This window comes from Eretmochelys imbricata, chromosome 2, assembly GCF_965152235.1.
Source record: "Eretmochelys imbricata isolate rEreImb1 chromosome 2, rEreImb1.hap1, whole genome shotgun sequence".
Lineage (NCBI taxonomy): Eukaryota > Metazoa > Chordata > Testudines > Cheloniidae > Eretmochelys > Eretmochelys imbricata.
In genome coordinates, this window is record NC_135573.1 from 34,303,377 (window position 1) to 34,312,692 (window position 9,316).

A 9,316-nucleotide genomic window follows, 5' to 3' on the forward strand; every position below is an offset into this window, starting at 1 on the left:
TTTTATATCACCTACTATATTATAATTTATATTGGTTTAATCATTAAACTTTTAGATATGCAAACGTTATTTTGCTTCTCAAGCATCTTCCGATTGCCCCAATTAACTTCTACTGTAAGCTACTATTATTCAAGAAGTTATTCAAAATGTCTAGCAACAATTACCTAAGTTGGTATTTAGTATTTAATAGCATCATAAAAGATGTAGGCATTTCAAAGGTAACTTCAACAACAGGTGTCCATCAGTTTTTTTCTTTCTAGAAGTACATCCTTAGAAAACAAGCCTACCTGAGATTGCCTTGGTATCAAAGATTTGTTTTTCTTCCAAAGCTGCTATACTGTAGCCTTATTAGGATTGCATCTCAAGACTGTGACTAATGACAAAGCCAATTAACATCCAGTCAGATAATACATTAAAGGAGAGCCCTAAGATGTCTTTAGGAGCTTCATGTGTGCATTTACGTTTCAGAGCTGGTTAACTAGTTATCACCATTTATTTAGCATAATAGAACAAGAACACATGCTAAATAATACAACAGGTCCAACAACATGCCCCCTAAAATACAGCTTCTTAGTAATCAATTTATTTCAGTCAATCCAGGAAGCACATCTGTATTAACATGGCTTTTTATCCATAACATAGGAAGAGAGGGAAAGTGAATGTTCTAATTCTTATGTGGTTTATATCATTCATAATCAAAAATGTTGCATACGAAAATGAAACCATATTATGTCCTCATCTACGAGATGCTGAAGGATGAAGTTATTTCAGAAATCTTAGGTAGGCAGATGTCATCCTGAGTCCCTTTTTTGTGTAACTTACGTAATGAAAAAGAATGCTGCTTTACAAGTTTCCACGTGCCATGGTGATGAAGCACCTCTATAGTAAATACTAAGGTCACCAGTTGTAGCTGTTTACAAACAGTCAGATTATGAATCTGTTAATTTGCAATCCTGAAAGCTCCTTTCAAAGTAAGATTAACATGGAGTTTCTGCTTATCATTTTGTTGTAGCCAAAGAGCCTCGTGTGCAAAAACAATAAAACTGGCTCCCCTATTTTCACCAATGAAAAGTTATGCAACAGCTCATTGTGTATTTAAAGTATTTTATAAGCAAAGCAGCTAAACCCAACTGCACAGGAATACATACAGTAAATTGGTGAAACTGAACACTTTCATTTTCTCATTGATGTGAATGAAAGTGGAAGATACTCCCTTGTGTGAAATCAACACAATAGCTCCTCTAAATGTTACTGTCTGAAAATTGGAATTCAAATGGATAATGAGTAGATTTTTTTTTCAAATTGTATCAAATAAATGCCAACCCTCTTTAGTAAGGGCGAGTCCACTTGAGACCTATACAGCATTCAAGTCTCATATAAGCCACATTTGAAAACACTAGGCTTCAGTGGTTCATAGGGCTTGTGTGGGCCCTCTGCACAGGGGTGAATTTCACCCTAATAGATCAATCCTGCAATGAAAGAACCTAAGTAGAGTTTTATGAAACTGGGGAGGTGGGTGAAAATAGAATGCTTGTTTTCTGTAAATCAGATTAACTAGAACTGTTCATTAGCTACTTTTCAGTTTTTAAACAAATTAAATAGGAATAGTGATTAATGAATTAACAGATAAGCCTTAGCCTACTCCTGAAGTAGTATTACTCAAATTATGTTGGTTTATGCCAGCACAATCCCAGCAAGTCTCCGGTAGCAGACACAAGGCTTCAAATTGCAGTGACATAAGGCAACCTCAGCCTGCTTAGAGAGAGGAACTACAAGGGACCAGAACAGCCCAAAGTGCAGGTAATGCTACCAATACATGAGGTCTGACCTGAACTAAAATTGCCCCCTGAAAATCTCATAGAAGAAAGGCAGTAGTGGAAAGACTGACCATAGCAGATGTCAGTCAATCTCCCGTAGATCACAAGAGGCTCAGCTCGTGCAGGTATGTTTAAATTGCACCTTTTTGTACAGCTGTGGTGAATATGGCCTAATAAATATTACCTCCACTTTACAGATGGCTGAACCAAGGTAGAAAAGTTAACGGGCTTGTCCCAGCTTACATAGTGATTCATGGAAGAGTTAGTTTTGTTCCTTACCCTAACCACTATCAGACTGGCTCATATTCTAATGTCTAACACCAGTGTAAATCCAGACTAATTTGGAGCTATTCAGATTTATATTGGTGTGATGGAGATCAGAATCTGCCTTTCATTTAGCTTGGTTCCTGCTATGATTTTTACAAGTCTATGGGCTCAGCTATATACATTAATTTTATTATGTTTAACAGCATCCCAAAGCAGGGGGGAAAATGATTTCTTTTAAAATAGTCTTACCTTCTTTTCTCTTTCCCATTTAAAAGCAAAAACAAAAATTAAAAAATGATACATGTCTGAGACAAGGTGGAAGGCAAGCTCTTGAAGGAACAATGAGAGCAGGATATTTTAATTAGTAGTTTGGGATTTTTTTTCCTTCCTCAAATTAAGAAAAATATGCTGCTGGGACTCTTTAGTTAAAATTAGAAAAATAAGGCATTAGAAGTAATCGTATAGTAGCAGAAGAACCTATTCCTACAAGAACAGTTCATGTTGATTCTACACTGTATGATATGAATACTGAATACTGGAGCAGTTTTCTCATGCATATAGATGACACACAGGTTGATTTTAAAACATTATTTACCTTCAAAATCCAAATAAGGAAGTGAAAAATAAAGAGGTAATAGATTTTGTTAACTGCCAAATGAAGTAAGTTCAGAAACAAAAACCCAAAGACTTCCCATTCATAATAAGCAACAATTTGCAAGTAGTGTATACAGCAGAAAGGACCAAAATAGCATCCAAGGAATCATCAAGGAATCTAGGCCAAAGAAATCTTTGGGGTTGACCTTGAGAAACAAAGAGAAATTAAGAACATTGATTAATTGATTGAAGATGAACGATGTTGAAAAAGCACCTGAAATGCGAGGCAGGACTCAAGATATGACATATAATCGAATACATCATGGAATACTCCGAAAGAACCGCACACTATCAAAAAGGGCACTATTTATTTTACAACAGGTCAAATTTAGTCCTGGTATAAAAAAATTGCTTCAAAAAGGAGTTGTACCAGGAATGAGAGAAATTAAACTTTAGTACAGAAATAAATGAGTCACCATTATAGAGAAACAGTGGGAACAACATTTATGGTTAAGATCCTCACTTTGCCAAAAGGTGAGACAGTAAGAAAAAAATGGACCACCTGGTGAAAGAGAGAGACAGACTGACTTGAGTAAGGAATGCAGGATTCCACCTCAAGTACATGCATTTAAGGTTCAGAAGTAAGGGATTTAAGCCTAACTCAAGAGGTGAAATCCTAGCCCCAATGAAGTTAGCAAATCTCCCATTGGCTTCCCTAATCTCTTTATTAGGGCCAAGGTTCCATCCAACTTAACCAAACATCAGTACAACTCAAACAGAAAAAATCAGAAGCGACTAGATTCAGTGGTCCCCAACCTTTTTTGTGGAAAGACTGTGGTGGGCACCAGGCACCCCACCACCGAAATGTCAACAAGTGGCAACGGCAACGCTTCTCGGCGGTATTTCGGCGGTGGGGTTTCCTACAGGCGCACAAAACCTGCGGGCACCGCGTTGGGGACCCACTAGAACAACTGCCTCAGACAAAGAGGTCAAAAGCATGAATTAAAAAGTTGCTGAAAGTTTAGTACAGTTAACACAGTAGCTGAGAGTATTCTGTAGATGTTTGATTGTACTTTTACTCCTGGGGGAATTCTGCACCACTGCAAAATGCGGAATTTTACACAAATTAACGTTGTGCACGCAAAATTTCCTTTCCCTGACAATAATGGACTGCAGTGCTGCTGGCCGCCACTAGGGGCCACTGAACCTGGCAGAGCCCAGCTCACACATAGAAGACCCTGCCCGGGGAAGGGAGAGGGAGCTAGTGGGTTCCTGGCAGCCGCAGTTCCCAGCCTGTCCTGAGGGAAAGACCAGCACGCAGGAAACTCCATGCAAGCCTGAGACCAACGTTTGGATCCCTGGGCTCTGGGGGAGAGGAGGGTGTCTGAGCTAGGGGGCCACAACTAGGCTCGGGGGGGGGGGAGCGGTTTTGGGTGTATTGGCTGGGGGACACCGTGGCTGGGCTCTGCGGGGGAGGGACTGTGGGGGAGGCAGAGGAACAGGAACTAGGGTGTCATAGGGGTTTCTTTAACTCTCTACTCCGGGGGGAGGGGGGGGGGAGAGAGAGAGAGAGAGAGAGAGTGTGAGTGAGTGAGTGAGTGTGTGTGGTTAGAGACATACTTGCTGACAGGTATTTTGAAATAAATTACCAAAACATTTGAAACTGGTGTGATTATGTAGTGTTATTTCAACAAATAAAATTTGCAGAGTTTTAAAATATTGTGAGCAGAATTTTTAATTTTTCGGCACAGAATGCTCCCAGGAGTACAGTTACTTTGCTACATTATAGTAACACTACTTATGTTGTTCTAATCAAGGATCAAACAACATTTCTATTATATGGCACAAAATACCTTACCTTGATGTGCAGAGCAATGAATCTCTACCAGAATATCTAGGGTCTTTTTTTATGTTGGTGGATACTGCCATTCAGTACCCAAGAACTATAGCTGAAATCCAGGCAAAACCAGAAAATCTTTTGTTGGTTTTGTTTTCTCCCACATTTCTGGAATTTAAAATGTTGCCAAATCTTCAGTTTCCATTTCACCCTATGAAAAATATTTTCTTTGCAACATTTAGGACAAAAGAAAGAGGATTTATTTCATGTGTGTCTGAAAATTGTCAGTGGTACTAGTGATGAAATTAACGTTTCCTAAGAGGAGACAAGCTGAAGTTATATTAGCTAAACACAGAGGAAATTACAGTAATTGTTTTGCATAATTGACTGAGGTGCACCATTGGATAAAGAGATGCTTTCCACTGAAGCATCTGACGTTGACTCACAAGCAGGTTGCATGGATCCAAGGTGAGTCAGCCTACTTTATGATGGTCAGACATCTCATATGACAGATGCATAGCCAGCCAAGTGCCCCAACGCTCTTGCTTTCTGTAGTCAGCTAAATTTGACCATGAGGGCAGAGAGTTTGGTTGGTTTTTATTGTCTTATATTAAGCACACATATGGAAAAATTATTTTACACAGTGGTGATATAATTGTATAAAATATTTTTGTTTGTAAAATACAAAATGTGGGCCAATACTTACAAACTTGGGAGCCTATGATTAGACACTAGATACATATTTATGCACCTTAATTTTATCTGAATTTTCAAAGGGACTAAACACCTAGAGCTCCCATTCACTTCAATTAAAATGGTGGATGCTCAGAACCTCTACAATTCAGGCCTCTTGATTCGGTGTCCAAGTGTGAATGTAACTGCCTAATTTTAGTGGCCAAGTCTGAAAATTATTGGTCTTTGTAGGTTTTCAATCACACCTAAGCAAGTCAGAAGCACAAGTTCCAGGTCCATCAAAAATAAATCAACCTTCTACTCTTAACTCTCTGAGGTTTTATGGAAAATCTGAAACCAATAATTTGTATTTAAGGGGTAGTACAAGTATTATTGAGAGCCATAATATCAAGTGAACAGCTGAAGGTATGACGCTTTCTTGAACTTGTTTCTGTATTGGAGTTTTATTCTGGTTTCTTCTTTTCATAGCAGCATGAGTAATTGGTTGGATATTGATTGGGTACATGCTCAAGTGCAGTATTAGCCAACACATCTGGTGTCATTGTTTTATTTTTATCTTTATCTTTGCTACAGAGCAGACACTAATGGAAGAATTAGGCTTAGCCTTGCAGCGCTGTAGTGGGTCAGGGGGAGCTCATCAAGCCACAGCCCCTCCCTTACAGGGGAGACTGCACAGACTGTACAAACATTCCGTATGCTTGGTGAATGTGGACTGACATCAATGTTCTAGATTGACATGGGTTCACAGACTTGTGACGATGCAGTATTTCCCACCCCAGTCCTTAAGGTGGAAACCTAAACACTTTCATTTTTTACTTCCATACATTCCCCTCCCTGAAGGGCTCCCCTATCTTTAACATAATTGATGTAATGCCAAGATAAATTGTAGCCTATAAAGAAAATCCAGATTCCCACTTTGAGGGAACACACTGAAATTTACTGGGGGGGAAAAAAAAATCTCCAATGAGGTAGAGTAGAGTAGAGAATTATGAAGTCCACAGAAGAAAATGAGGTCACAGAGAGAGGAAAAGGCTGGAGACACGTTGCCAACACTCATGATATTTGGAGATTTTCTTAAAGCCTCATCTCCTAGAGTCATGTTAAGTTAGAATCAGATTTCATTTAAAAGAAGAAGTGCCTAGATCTTGTGATTGCAAAATGAGCCCTACAGTCACAAAATACAGAAAGCAAATAAGAACACAACATTTATTATTTTTGAAATCTCATTATCTTTAAGCCAATCTTATGATTTTGGGGGCCTGACTCATGGGTTTTGAAGGGCTTGGGTTGGCAATACTGTGAAAGTAAGAGGAAATGGAACGTTTTAAAGGCTGGAGTTTGTTAAATGTGTTATGAAGTGAGGGTGTAAAAGATGCTGACAGAGAGCAAGTGGGGGAGGAAGGGAGAGAGAGAGAGGAAGAAAGACTAAGTCAGGAAAATGACCAACTTGGTGAGTCATTCAGGTCTAGGAGGGATTCAAGAATCGCATCTGAATATGTTTTGATGATACTCTAAATAAAAAAGGCCCAAGTGAAAAGTACACTGTGTAAAATTTCAAATTTTCAGAGCTAGAGAGTTAATAAACCCCCACATGGGAGATTTGAACTGGTGAGACCAGAGGATTAAATCAGTTCTAATTATGCCATTATTAACATCACTATTTACATGGCTAGCCCTTTTCTAATTAAACCAATCAGAATTTCTGGACACTGATTCACCTCATTGACAAAAAAAAGAGTAAGGAAGAATGAGAATGTATGTATATTTTGGTTGCACATTTCTCCATAAGAAGGGAACTATTAAAATAAAAGTTGTATCTGATATTAAAATAATTAGGTCTCTACAAAAAAAATTGAAGAATAAAATGTTAATGCTCAAAGCAATACCCTATATTTTCCCATCAAGTTCAGTCCTGTACAGATAACAATACTGCTTGTACTTAAGTCATTATTAGGACACAATGCTTCAAGCACCTTTAAGACATCTAAGCAAGCAGCATGGCACTATAATTCAATCATATTTCCTCACCTCTTCTGAAGCCCTTTTCTGATTAAATAGCTTATTTAAGCATAAATTATGGAGAATGAAAAGTCTTCTTTTACTGTCCTCTTGGCACCAAACAGAGACTGAAAGCTCAGCACACTATTGCTGGCAATATAGCCAGTCTGACTCTCTCTGTTGAGATTGATCACTTTATGGGGTAGTTCCTTGCATCTCTGGAAGCACAAACAGATGAGATGGTCCAGTACTGGCAACCTCTAGATCTCATTAGCTGAGCAGGGGACAGAAAACCACAAAGCCTCCTTACTGACAGCACTATGTAGAAGTTCAAAAACAGGCCTACATGCCTCGTTCTGAAGCTTAGCAGGGATCTTTTTTTAGCTGATAAGGGCTTATCTTATAACCCTTCTTAGCTGTGATCCCTGCACATGAACTAGAGAAAAACAGCAGCCAAAAAAAAAAAAAAAAAAAAAAAGGGTACATACAGTACTTAGTAAACATAGATAACCCAAATACACTCCTATCTATATACTCTTACCTAAACCAAATACAGTTTACCTGCATTTCTTAAATATCTAAACAGGGCTCTGCAATTATAGTTTGGGTTTTTTGCATCTTGTTAATCTGACCTCTCTCTCTTCCCCCCTCTTTCTCTGTTCAAGTAAAGCAGATATGATTTAATAATTATGTCACATGCATTTCCTTTTAAACCCAGATGCTGTGGTACTACAGTCTGGGTGTACACTTAATATCACTTAGACCTCTCTGCCTATCTGGCTGGACCCACTTACCAGCTTGTTAATCATCTGCTAAAAAATTCAATCCCTGTGTATTTGTGCATGATACTGGGTTGTTTTTTGTTTCTTTTTTCATTATATGTTAAGGCCATGGCCATTACAAGAGACTTCCCCATAATCTCATATTGTAGAGATGTAATTTTCAGTGTAAATAATGTTTGTTTATTGTCCCAAATCACTTTGCAGGAGAATGAGAGTAGTGAAAGTGGCAATGTTCTTTCCAAAATGATTGACACTAACTTTACTGCTATCCTAATGGAATAAAGAATGGGATAAATTGATTTTATTATTGCGAGAGAGCACAAAATCACCACAAAACTGGAACACTAACATTGGAAAAATGAGAACAATGACATACCTGTATTATTTTCCACAAATTAGTCACACAATTCAAGGGCAAGGCTTTCATTTTACATTCATTTATTCACACTGGACAATCTTTACTACTATGATCTCATAGGCAACTTCCTTTCTCAGTTACATCAGGGTAACCTCAGGAGTAATCCATAGGGCTACAGTGGTGCAACAGAGGAAGATTTGGCCCATATTTATATATTTCACATATACTTTGCATAAATATCTGCGTGGATGATAATGAAGAATTTATAAGGAATTGAGGATTATGTTACTGTCTCAGTAACATTTACTCCTGGGGGGGGGGATTCTGCGCCGATGCAGGGTCACAGAATTCATATGGCCCACATTTTTCTGTGCCCCCCACGCAGAAAAATGCAAAAAAATATCTGCCGGGAAACATGCAGAAAAAGGCAGGGAAGCCACGGGGGAGGGGGGAGCACATGTGCAGTTTTGGGGGGGATTGCTCCCCAAATAGAGGCAAGGCATGCAGGGGAGCACACGGGGTTACGTGCCACTGCCCCCCTCCCTCCTCATTTCTGAGAACACAGAATTGCCAGCTCTGAGGCTGCCTCTTGTATGGGGTCTCTGCTGACTCTGCCGCCGAACACAGCCTCCTGGGTCCTAGTGACAGTTGTGCTTCCCTTTTGTATCCTGGAAGCCTTCCTTTTTTCTGCGTAACCGTGAGTTCCTGCAGTGGGGCTGGGTAAGAAGAGGTGGCAGGGGAGAGGCAGTGGGGAAGGAAGCGGGGGATGGAGAAGAAAAGGAGATGGGGGAATCATGTGGGGGAGAGGGAGGGGAAGGGGGATCCTGGCATGCGGCATCCCCTCGGCAGCAGCTGGGGCTCCCCCACTAAGTAGGCCCATCGAACCTTGACAAGCCCTACCCCCCTACACGTGGATCCCTCCGACAAGCCCCCTGCACCCAGACCCCCACCCCACCGAGCCTCAACCAGC

General features: G+C 39.7%; 1 long non-coding RNA gene across 1 annotated transcript in view; it reads right to left on the reverse strand.

The window, feature by feature from the left end:
- Positions 1–7,550, reverse strand: part of LOC144260934 (uncharacterized) — a 32,607-nt gene extending 25,057 nt beyond the window's left edge. Inside the window, exon 1 of the long non-coding RNA XR_013345076.1 lies at positions 7,237–7,550. This is a non-coding gene — a long non-coding RNA (uncharacterized LOC144260934). The remainder of the gene's footprint in view (positions 1–7,236) is intronic.
- Positions 7,551–9,316: the final 1,766 nt, after the last annotated feature.